The 10463-nt window shown below is 30.7% G+C and overlaps 1 non-coding gene across 1 annotated transcript; it reads left to right on the top strand.

The window, feature by feature from the left end:
- Positions 1-7642: 7642 nt before the first annotated feature.
- TRNAG-CCC (transfer RNA glycine (anticodon CCC)) lies at positions 7643-7713 on the top strand. Its single transcript has one exon. It is a non-coding gene; the product is annotated as a tRNA-Gly (tRNA).
- The last annotated feature ends 2750 nt before the right edge of the window (positions 7714-10463 follow it).

The raw sequence follows: 10463 nt of genomic DNA, 5'->3' as shown, positions 1-10463 counted from the left end.
GCTATAATTTCTGTCATATTTATAATCTGCAATCTTGAGCGTAGTACAATATAAAAAACAATATCTCAGTCACTTAGGTGAATGCAATCATCCATGCAGCAGAGTACAGTTTACAAGAGGACAAACCCCATCTTCTGTTTACACCATGGAGGACATGCATTTCAAATGTTAAGAAAGAGAAAGGAAAAAGAATTGACCAGGCACGGGAATAAGACAGTCCAAGAAATAAATATAAAGAATTGACCAGGCAAGCTGTTTTTTAATGGCTGATGTACTTACCACATTTTGAATACAAGAATTGTTTTCAAGTATTTTTTGTTAGTTGTCTCGTTTGCAATCTTAAATAAAGGAAGAATTTTTGTGTATATTCTACTCTATCTAATCATGGAAGCGTACACATTTATAATATTCAGTTGGGAGAGGTCCTCAGTATACCTTACATATGATGTACTTTTTCAGTTGACAATTTATTGGAGAATTGATTAATTATGCAGCCAATTAAAATGCCAGAGACATTCAAATATAAGTCTTTTATATAATTTTTTTTATATTGAAATAAAGCAGAATTACAAAGAATAATAGTTATTTCAGTTGTAGCTGAAATAAAGAATACATCAAACTAGATCACACAAGTAGCATATAAACCCTACAAATTAAGCAACAAATACAACAAGCCTGCAAGCGGCAGTGCTTGAAGAGACATTACAGAACACTTACAAACTAAAAATAATTACAACAAGCCAACATGCATTACAGTGAAGAAACATGACAGAACACTTTACACAAGTTTACATTGCGGCTATTCTGAAGTTGATTAGCCTAATCTTGAATTAGTTGAAGTTGTTGCATGGTTGAAGCATTCTTCTTGGATAAATCTGGAAGTTGCGACAACAAAAAGGCAACTTGAAAAACTATGTTAGAATAAAGCATTAGTATACCAATTTCCTGAAAATAATTGCTTGAAAACACTGCAGTACACCCGGCTTTCCAAATATGTCTCAAAATAACTTGTCTAACATAATCAACTATGATGCCCCTTATATAATTGATGTTTTAGTTGGCTGCATAAATAATTCCGAAAAATTCAAGCTTAGGTTTAGGTACTTCCAATCCATTCGTCCAAGTAGATGAAATATTAAAGTCAAACAAGAAAAAGTTGATAAGCCTTTCTTATTCTTGGAAGGCTAATAAAATATATCTTATCTTATGTTTTTTAGTTGCCAACAAAATGATCTTAAATAGATTGCATAGGGTATAATATGTGTTTGGGTGTTTTATCTATAAGGTTCTTATTTAAAACATCTAATAAGAATGTAAAGCATAATAACTATTATATATTTTAAATTTTAATTTAAAGATGGAAAAATCTTCGTTGTAAAAAAGATCAGAGAGAAAGATGTCACGAATCGTTTTATTTAATATTGTGCAATTTAAAGATGTAATGTGATTTTAAAATTTAAAATAGATTAGATCATTCATAATCTAGTATGAGGAAATATAGTATGCTTTTTACTCCTGCAATTGATATGAAATTTGACATTTAAATATTGTTTTGGGTTTGTCAATGCTGATAAAATTTTGATTGCAAGTAATGCAGGATGAGGTGAAGGAGGTCGAAGGCGAGAACACGAATTAGATAGAATTGCTTTTAACTGAACGACTTTGATGGAAAAGGGAATCTCTCACACACCACATTAGGATTTATAATTTGCATCTTGAAAATGTGGATGATTTAAATGAACTTATTTGAGTGATTGTTCAAATTGAAATGATGAATTTGGAATGAGAAGTAGATTGATTTAAATGTTTATACATGTGCATTAATTGCATGATGTGAGTAGTGTTTGAATTAAATCTAAGTTGTCTGAGTAATTGTGAAATATTGTGCTTTATTGTTAAAAGAAATAAATTGTATAAACGATTCAAAAATGAATATTAACCCTAGGTTTAGATGTTTTTGTTTTTTATATGTATAAATGTATGAAAATTGTACTTACAAGTTTAATTTTGTAAATTGAATAATAGTATAGTATATATATATATATATATATGAGAAATTTATTCAATCATATACATATATCAATATCCAATTATCGTGAAATTTGACTTCGTCAAATGTTTTGTCTATTCATACGAAATTTGTCTAATAATAATTTGATCATCTATTTATAAATATTGAATATGTATTTATGAGATTAAATTTGGAAATGAAAATCCGATATATATATTTCTTTATCAAAGAAAAGGCTTATCAAAGGATTTATTAAAAACAAAGTTTAATGTTTAATATTAATGAAAAGTCATTTATAAATAAATTATAAAACAAACCATATTACAAATATAATATTATATATCACTTTATTAAACATGTTAATAAAGGTGGCGGGTTGAAAAATTAGTCAATCATTTGAAGCCGGAGGAAGAGCTGCTTTGGTCGGTTTGTTAGCAGAACTCCCTCCATCCACGGTGGTCGTTGTCAAAGCAATTACGTAGACCAGAGCACGGTGGAGACTTAACCACTCCCACGACCCTTTGGGATGACTTAGTATGCAACACGACTTGGCATGCAATGTGTCTCTTCGGTGGATAAGCTGAAGTCGACAGATTCCATGCAGCAATCAAGCTCCAATTGAAACGGTTGGAAGTTTTTAACAATAAGACTCAAACTTGCCACAAATCGAGGGTGGTATTAAATTCATAGAACTGCGTGGAGATTATAGTTACAACCACATGACAATAGAAATAATGGAACAGTAAATAAGACCCAGAGGATAGCAGCAAACATAGCCAAAGATTAGAATAAATAGACGTATACACACACTCATTCTTTCATTCTTTCTCACACAAGATTAGAAGAGCAATAAATTTTTGAAGGGAGGGTTAGAATAGTTTGATAGAGAGGAAGAATAGTTTGATAGAGAGGAAGAATACTTGGATAATATCGTAGAGATTGAGCGATAGAGAGATAGTTGGCTTGGATAATATCGTAGAGATTGAGCGATAGAGAGATAGTTGGATAGAGATAAGAATAGTTGGAGAGAAAGAAAGACTTGCGATCAAGGCGTGGAATCATTTGACGAAGAACGACAAGGTCAAAAGCTTACAATCCACTCTAAGTTTCCAAGAGGTTAGAATCCTTTGTTTATGTTCATTTTATTGTTAAATTTGGTATAAAATGTGTGGAAATGAAAGTTTAGATAATAGATATGTACGTCCAAATGGGTATCAATTATTAATATCATATTTGAAATGCTTTATAAACCATTGTGGAATAGAAGAAAAGAATTTAGAGAAAAGATGTTGTTAATATCGTATTTTGCACAAAAATAATTAGTTTTAATTCTATTTTTAGAATGTGTTTGCGTACTTTTGGTTACATATGAGATTAATTTCATACATGTTTAACACCTTCTTTTGTATGTAGTTTATTTTAGTCAAAAGATTGATTTTAAGATTATTGCTTATAAAAGTTTATCGTTTTCCAAAATATGAAAGATTGTCTTCGATAGATGTATTAGACAAGTAATGATTAGTAAGCAAAAATGATATCTCTATTTTTGTTTTAAAAGAAAGATTGTATTCTCAATAGAATTTTTGTTTGAGGGAATCAAGCTAGGGTTAAGCTTGAGTTGGAAAAATTTACCTTTCGGGACGGGTGCCGAATGTGGAAGTTTTAGGGAGAATAGTTGCTTTTTCCAACTATTATTTTGCTGTGCATGGCATATACTCGATCGAGTTATTGTTTGAATTATCTGTAGAAAAAGATGGAAATTCCTTATTTATGCTCTCTACCACATCCTAGTATGATAGTGAATGCTTGTTTCTTAGAATGAATTAGGAAAAATGAAAATGCATATATTATCTAGGCATGCACCAGATTCCCTCTTGTTTTCGAATTCTTTGGTTAAACCAATTCGTGCAGGGTCGGGTATTCTTGATTGACCAAGAATTCCGGGGAAGCGTAAGCTTCAAGGTTGGGTGGAAAAAGCCCCTGATTCTTGTTCTCATCTGTGTTCAAAAGACAGAAGGAAGCAACTCAGACTAAAGATCGACGGATGCATCTTCTTGTATATTCTTAAGGCAATTTGGAAGCCTAAGTAGGAAATAAGAACTTCTTTGTATTGGATATTGTATTATTCATGTGCATTATTATGATATATTCGATGTTTGCTGATATCTTGTATAAAATATGCTTAGAGATTGAAATTTTAAGTTTATTTATGAATAAAGCGTAGTTTAGGGTTAGATCCTAGATTGACGGCTTTACAAAAGAGTTAGAAGATGTGTAGTCTTTTAAATTATTGAGGTTGTTTATTATTTGGTTTGGATCAAACATTTGTATGAAGAATATGTATCATTTGCATTGTTCTTCTCAGTATTTATGTTAAAAGGATAATATATAACACACACTTCTATCCCTCTTGGCGATGTAATTAAAATGGCGTTCTTTGCATATGGTGGTGTCCTACCTGATCATGTGTTTATCCTCTATAACTTTGCAACTTGCAATTTGAGAAATGATTATGCCATAGGCACCTTTGGGGGCTTTTCCTAAGATTACTAGGTTGAAAAGATTCCTTGATAATAAGCAAGTCTCACAAAATATTATAAAAACAAAAAAATGGGACTTTGGAAAATGTATACAAATATATTTATTGAATGTTATAAGTGTATGTAGATGATGTAATGTTTTCTAGTTTACTTTCCATATGTAGTGTTTTTATGAGAGGATAATATGAAATGTGAGAACACGTTTTTGGGATAGGAGGCCCTTATTTAAGGAGCACGCGGTGCAATAATTAAATTTTGTATAAATCATTTACCATATTCATTATATAACCATATTACATAACATTAAACTTGAATAGAGAATTCACACAAGTTGAGATATGATATAACAAAAATTTATCAATTGAGTTTTTAGTGCCAATGTGCACAAATAAAAATTACAACATGTTGAAAGGATAGAACAACAAAATAATAAAATAAAAAATTAACATAACTATTAGAGCTACTAGTTTTTTTTTTCTTATCTTCATCTACATCAAAATTGGAGTCTAAATGGTACCCCAACCAATCCCTCACGTGTCTCCTTATCAATTTATGTTATATTTAGGAACAACATCACAACATACAACTAAAGTCTTATGATACATAGAAGTAAGTTGATCTTGAAGTCATAAGGCATTATGCACAACCACTAACATCTTTGCTCATCAAGAGGTAAGCCTATTCATCTTTACTAAAGCATAAAGTTGTATGTGGATGGATGCTTCTTTGTAGTAAAAGACTACATTAAGAATCTATAAAAGGAGGTGAGTATTAAGCATCCTCAAGTCTACTACATGCTTACTCTGTCATTTTGATAATTTGATAGTGTTAATTTGAGCTAATGTAGCCCTATCTGTCATGGTCTCCACTTTGTTCTATCCATGGACAAAAATTCAATCCATTATCATTGAAGTATTTCTTCTACCTTAAAATGTTGTATGTCTTTTGGCAAGCCTTCATATACCCTTCTTTCACCTCTTCATCTTAAAAAGGGATCACTCTCTCAACTATTAGTACATATTTTTTAGGATTTAAAATATTATTTATATTTGAAGTGAGGTTCTCATAGTGTTCCATTGTTGTATCACAATTAACTTGACATGCTTTTCATATAGTCCTAAATCAAGGTCCCTAGTATGAATTACTTACTTGAATCTAGCCAAGTGTGCAGCCAAATGTCTCATAAATCTCCTTAAGAATACAAAATTCTATATCATTACACCTAATCACCCACGTAATGACAAAGAGTGAATGTTATTTTACAAAATACAAAAACTAAAAAATAATTTACATATTACAAACATAAATAATATTATTTTTTTATCTCACGATGGACCACAAATCATTGTCAAGGATCTTTTACTTCATTCTTTTCTTTAGTCTTGTTAGCCTTTTCCCACGTTCAATACTTAATATTAATAATCTTTAATTGTAGAGGCTCCAACACCTCAATCACCCTCTTTATCAAAAACAAGAAACTAACATATCTAGTATCCACAATTTTGAGGAATTCCTTTCTCAAAAAAATCATACATAGAGTGAGGCATAGTGATTGCAAACAAACATTTATAAGCACCTACATAATATTTTTCTCTCAAACCTTCTCTCTAGCCTCTATCAAAATCTAAAATTAGAAGTTTGTATCATTGTACAACCCTAAGAAATTAATAGCTCCAAGAAACTAAAAACCAACTATCAATCCATAATAATCAAATAGCATATCCTTACCCAAGTGTACATAAATGTCCTATATCAACAAAATCACTTTTGGATATTATCTTTCAAGGAAAAATGCATAGTCTATGTTCCATATGGAAGCATATGAGGAATTGATGGTGCTTGTCTTTTTCAACATATTGAAATGAGGAGAACATGCCACATGAAATGATATAATATGAGCATAATTTTTTGACATTACATCATCTATCTCTTTCCATGATTACGCATTCAAAATCCTTACAATTGTATCTTTCCTAACACTAACATTTCTCTTTCTTTGGTAGAACCATCTCCCCCTAAATCTCAACATCCATGGTTAACATGCAAATTATATAGATTCTACAAACGTATGTCCTTATATTCTTCCTTTCCCTTCATATACAACCTAGAAGCCTTGAACTTCTAAGCTAGCTTAGTTTCTTAAATTCTACATATATCCTAACCCCATGTTTAGATATACATAAGAGATTATTGGAGACCTTAGTTGAAAGGGAGCAAATGTGCATAAAATGCTTCCAAAAGCTAATCTAGTGGGGTATATAGTGCAACTTTTCTTACAAATCTTTATAGTTATAGTAAAAGAAACACATTAAAAAACAAATAATAAACATGCAATACCATAAACTAAAGAACACACAATATACATGGGGAAAACCCTTTCAAGTAAAAAAACCCCACACACTAAAGCACAAGCCTTTGTATTCCAAACTACATGATGATACTACCACAACGCTCTTTTATTGATTGTTTGTTCATCCTATTTGTAATTCCTAACCTAGCAACAATAACAATTAAAGATATTAGTTTTCCACAATCCATATTAGTAATTTTGTTCGCTTTTGGTTTTGATTGTGTGTGTTTATTTGCATCACAATCAAAACCAGAAGCAAATAAAATTATTAACAATAACAATGTTAAACACCTGCTTTTTAGGATCATCCTTTCACAACCTTTTATAACACCATAAAACACATAAATTGTAGATTAGTACTATTTAACCCTATAATATAAACCTAATTTGTATTTGAATAAATCATTGAATACCATAAAATGCATAAATATTATTAAAAACATTGAATGCCATAAAGTACATAAATATTATTAAAAACATTCATTCATTTAATATGACATCACAATAGAATAAATGAAACTTGACCCTACATGTACATTATAAAAATTGTTAGAAATTGTTTTGCATGAACCATTATCACTTTAATAATATTATAAATTGATAAACAAATAATTGTTAAGTGGTCATCAATTTTACTCGACAATTTTAGCTATAATTTCTCTCATTTTTTGGTGGAGGGCCAGCCCAACGCCACGGTGAATATAAAAAAAGTATAAAATATACCAAGACAATTTCATGGTAGCGCATCTAGTGTAGTGGTATCATAGTACCCTCCCACGGTACTGACCGGGGTTCGATTCCCCGGATGCGCAATTTAACGTGAAATTTTGTATTTGGCCCCGTTCCTTTTTATAATTTCTTTTTTCAAATATATAATCTAAATATAATTCCTTTTTATAATGTCGTTTTTCAAATATATTTATAATTTCTTTTTTCAAATATATAATCTAAATATAATTCCTTTTTATAATGTCGTTTTTCAAATATATTTATAATTTATTTTTTCAAATATATAATCTAAATATAATTCCTTTTTATAATTTCGTTTTTCAAATATATAATCTAAATATAATTTGTAAGTGTAATAAATACACTACTAAACTTTGTATTAGAAAGAAAGAAGATTAATTTTTTATTTGTAAGTATAATAAGTACACTTGTAAACTTTGTAGTAAAAAGAAAGAAGATATTTTTTTTATAATAAAGAATTGTATTATTATGTTTATTTTATTTTATTTTAAGTATTATTAGATTTTAAATTGTTATAATTCAATTTGTGATATCTAATGTAATGGTGGTGCTATAGGCAATTTTGGGGCTTGCTTTGAAAAGGTTGAACTTTAGAGTTTTCATGATTGCGAATAGGTCTTTTAAAAGATTTAACAAATTGATAATGATTGCATTTAAGAAGAAATGTGTAGTTTCCACAAACTTATATTGATGTGTATACGCACAATAATGGTGATCGATGTGTATTGTGATTGTGTTGTCATTTTGTCTGCTTAAATGTGTTTAATGTCTCTAGACTGGATGCATGTGGATTGCCTTTCTCATACATCACTCCTTTTATTTATGCAATTATTCTTGTCTTTAATAAATAATATTATGGTTGATTATGGTTGTTTGAATGCAAAAACGATAAGGATACAAACTAGAGTGCAAAAAGTAAGCACCAAAATTAAAAAAACTTAGGTTCAAAAAGTTGAGGATATTATTATGCACAATGGTGTCTAGGGTGGTCATATGGCTAGAATTTCAATGGAACTAAGGTGTTTGGGTCTAGAAAGGCTAAATGTGAAGTGTGTTATGAGATTAGAGATCATTCACAAAAAAATAGCCATAATAGGCTATTACAATTATCTATTAAGGAAAGGGGCTAAACATGGGCCTAAACAAGTGGGAAAAGTATCAAATATGCACTTTTCATCTTTACAATTTCCCCCTACTTTAGCCTATATGTGAGTCTAAAAAATTGTGACCTAAAGGAGTAATTGAAAATACTATACTTGATTGAAAAAAAGGATACAATGAATCACTTTGTGTTAGTTTCTATGTCTTCACTTGAACATTAAATTCATATTAACAAAAGACACAAAAGGAATATTAGTTTGGAGGACAAAAATATTATAGCATAAAAAATAGCATCATAAACAATTTGCACAATTCAAATAAATTCTATTTCATGTTCTAAATCTAGGAAGAAGTCTTGGAGATTGAACCAAGATGGCCTCCATGAGATCCTAGAATAAAGCTTGGTAAAAAAAATTAACCATGTTGTATATGGCAGTCATTGATTTGTTACTAAATTCTACCCTCTAAAAGATTTAATTTTTTATTAATGTGAATGGTGAAAGTATGATGAAATCAAATTAAGCATTGTTCTCAATAGGAATCACTATAACTATTTTATGATGTAGGATCCATGCTAATGTCACTTTAACCAAGTTGTGTGGTGTAAGACCCATGCTAATGTATGCATCTCATTTTAATGTCTTATTTCCCCCTTTTTTTTCTCCCTTTCTATGTGTTTGACCTTATTAACCCATTATTCGTTATCAATCTTATAAATATTCAATTGGGTTGCCTATGTTAAGTGCTATTTAAGGATATTTGATTTTAATTGTTTCTTTATCTTTGAATCCTTAGTATAATAAATACACTTGGTGTTCCTTTAGCCAATGTCTTATAATAATATGGCCCTTCCCTAGGTAATATTAAGCCATTTTGAGATTTTAAACTTTTTAGGGATATTGGATTTGTCTCTAGTTCCCTAGTTACTTTGGTTGCCTACATCCACACAAAAGTGAAAAATCTATCTGTCACGATCTTTTGTTCCATGGGTGTTTCATAGTCAAAATTCATCATAGATGAGTTGGTGGTGGTTTGGGAAAAGTGTGAATTTCCATATGTTAGTGCATCCTTGGAGTGCCTTTCCTTCCTTGATAAGGTTTGCAATTTTAAAGGCCCTTAACACCTTTGCACTAAGTGCTAAGGTACAAAGATCCTCTAAAATTGCAAACCTTTACTTTCCTAAGTCATCTCCCCTTTGTGTCAAAATTTCAGAATTCCCAAAAACCTTAGAATCTTATCTCCTCGTCCTCAATCCTCAAAGTCGCCCCACCCATAATTTCATTCATTTTCAAACCCTCTCTCCTTTTTCAAACCCTAGAGTTTTAGAAGTTGCAAAGGCCTTGAGTTTCCTTGAAGCCTCGACACCCTAAACCCTTCCACCCACATCTCAATGTTCCATTTTACCCTAGGATCCTAAACCCTAAAACCTCAAAGTGCCAATCCTATATCCATGTTCCCTTTCAAATCTCAAGACTTAAATTTCCCTCTACTTCAAACTTCAAGGGCTCTTGGAGGAAAATTAACGCCTTTACTTTTTTGTCCTTGTCCTTTAGTCCTCTTGAAGTCCAATAGTCTAATCTTGAGGTTCCAAGTTCCTTTGACATCCATCTCCCCTTTGAATTTATAGCTTTTAGGGGAACTCCTCACATTTGCACTTCATGTCCCCACCTTGACTCCTCCTTTCACCCTGATATTGCTAATCACTCTCAAA

This window comes from Cryptomeria japonica, chromosome 3 (assembly GCF_030272615.1).
Source record: "Cryptomeria japonica chromosome 3, Sugi_1.0, whole genome shotgun sequence".
Taxonomy (NCBI): domain Eukaryota; kingdom Viridiplantae; phylum Streptophyta; class Pinopsida; order Cupressales; family Cupressaceae; genus Cryptomeria; species Cryptomeria japonica.
The sequence above is the reverse complement of the archived record's forward strand: the minus strand, read 5'-3'. Positions and strand labels throughout refer to the sequence as shown.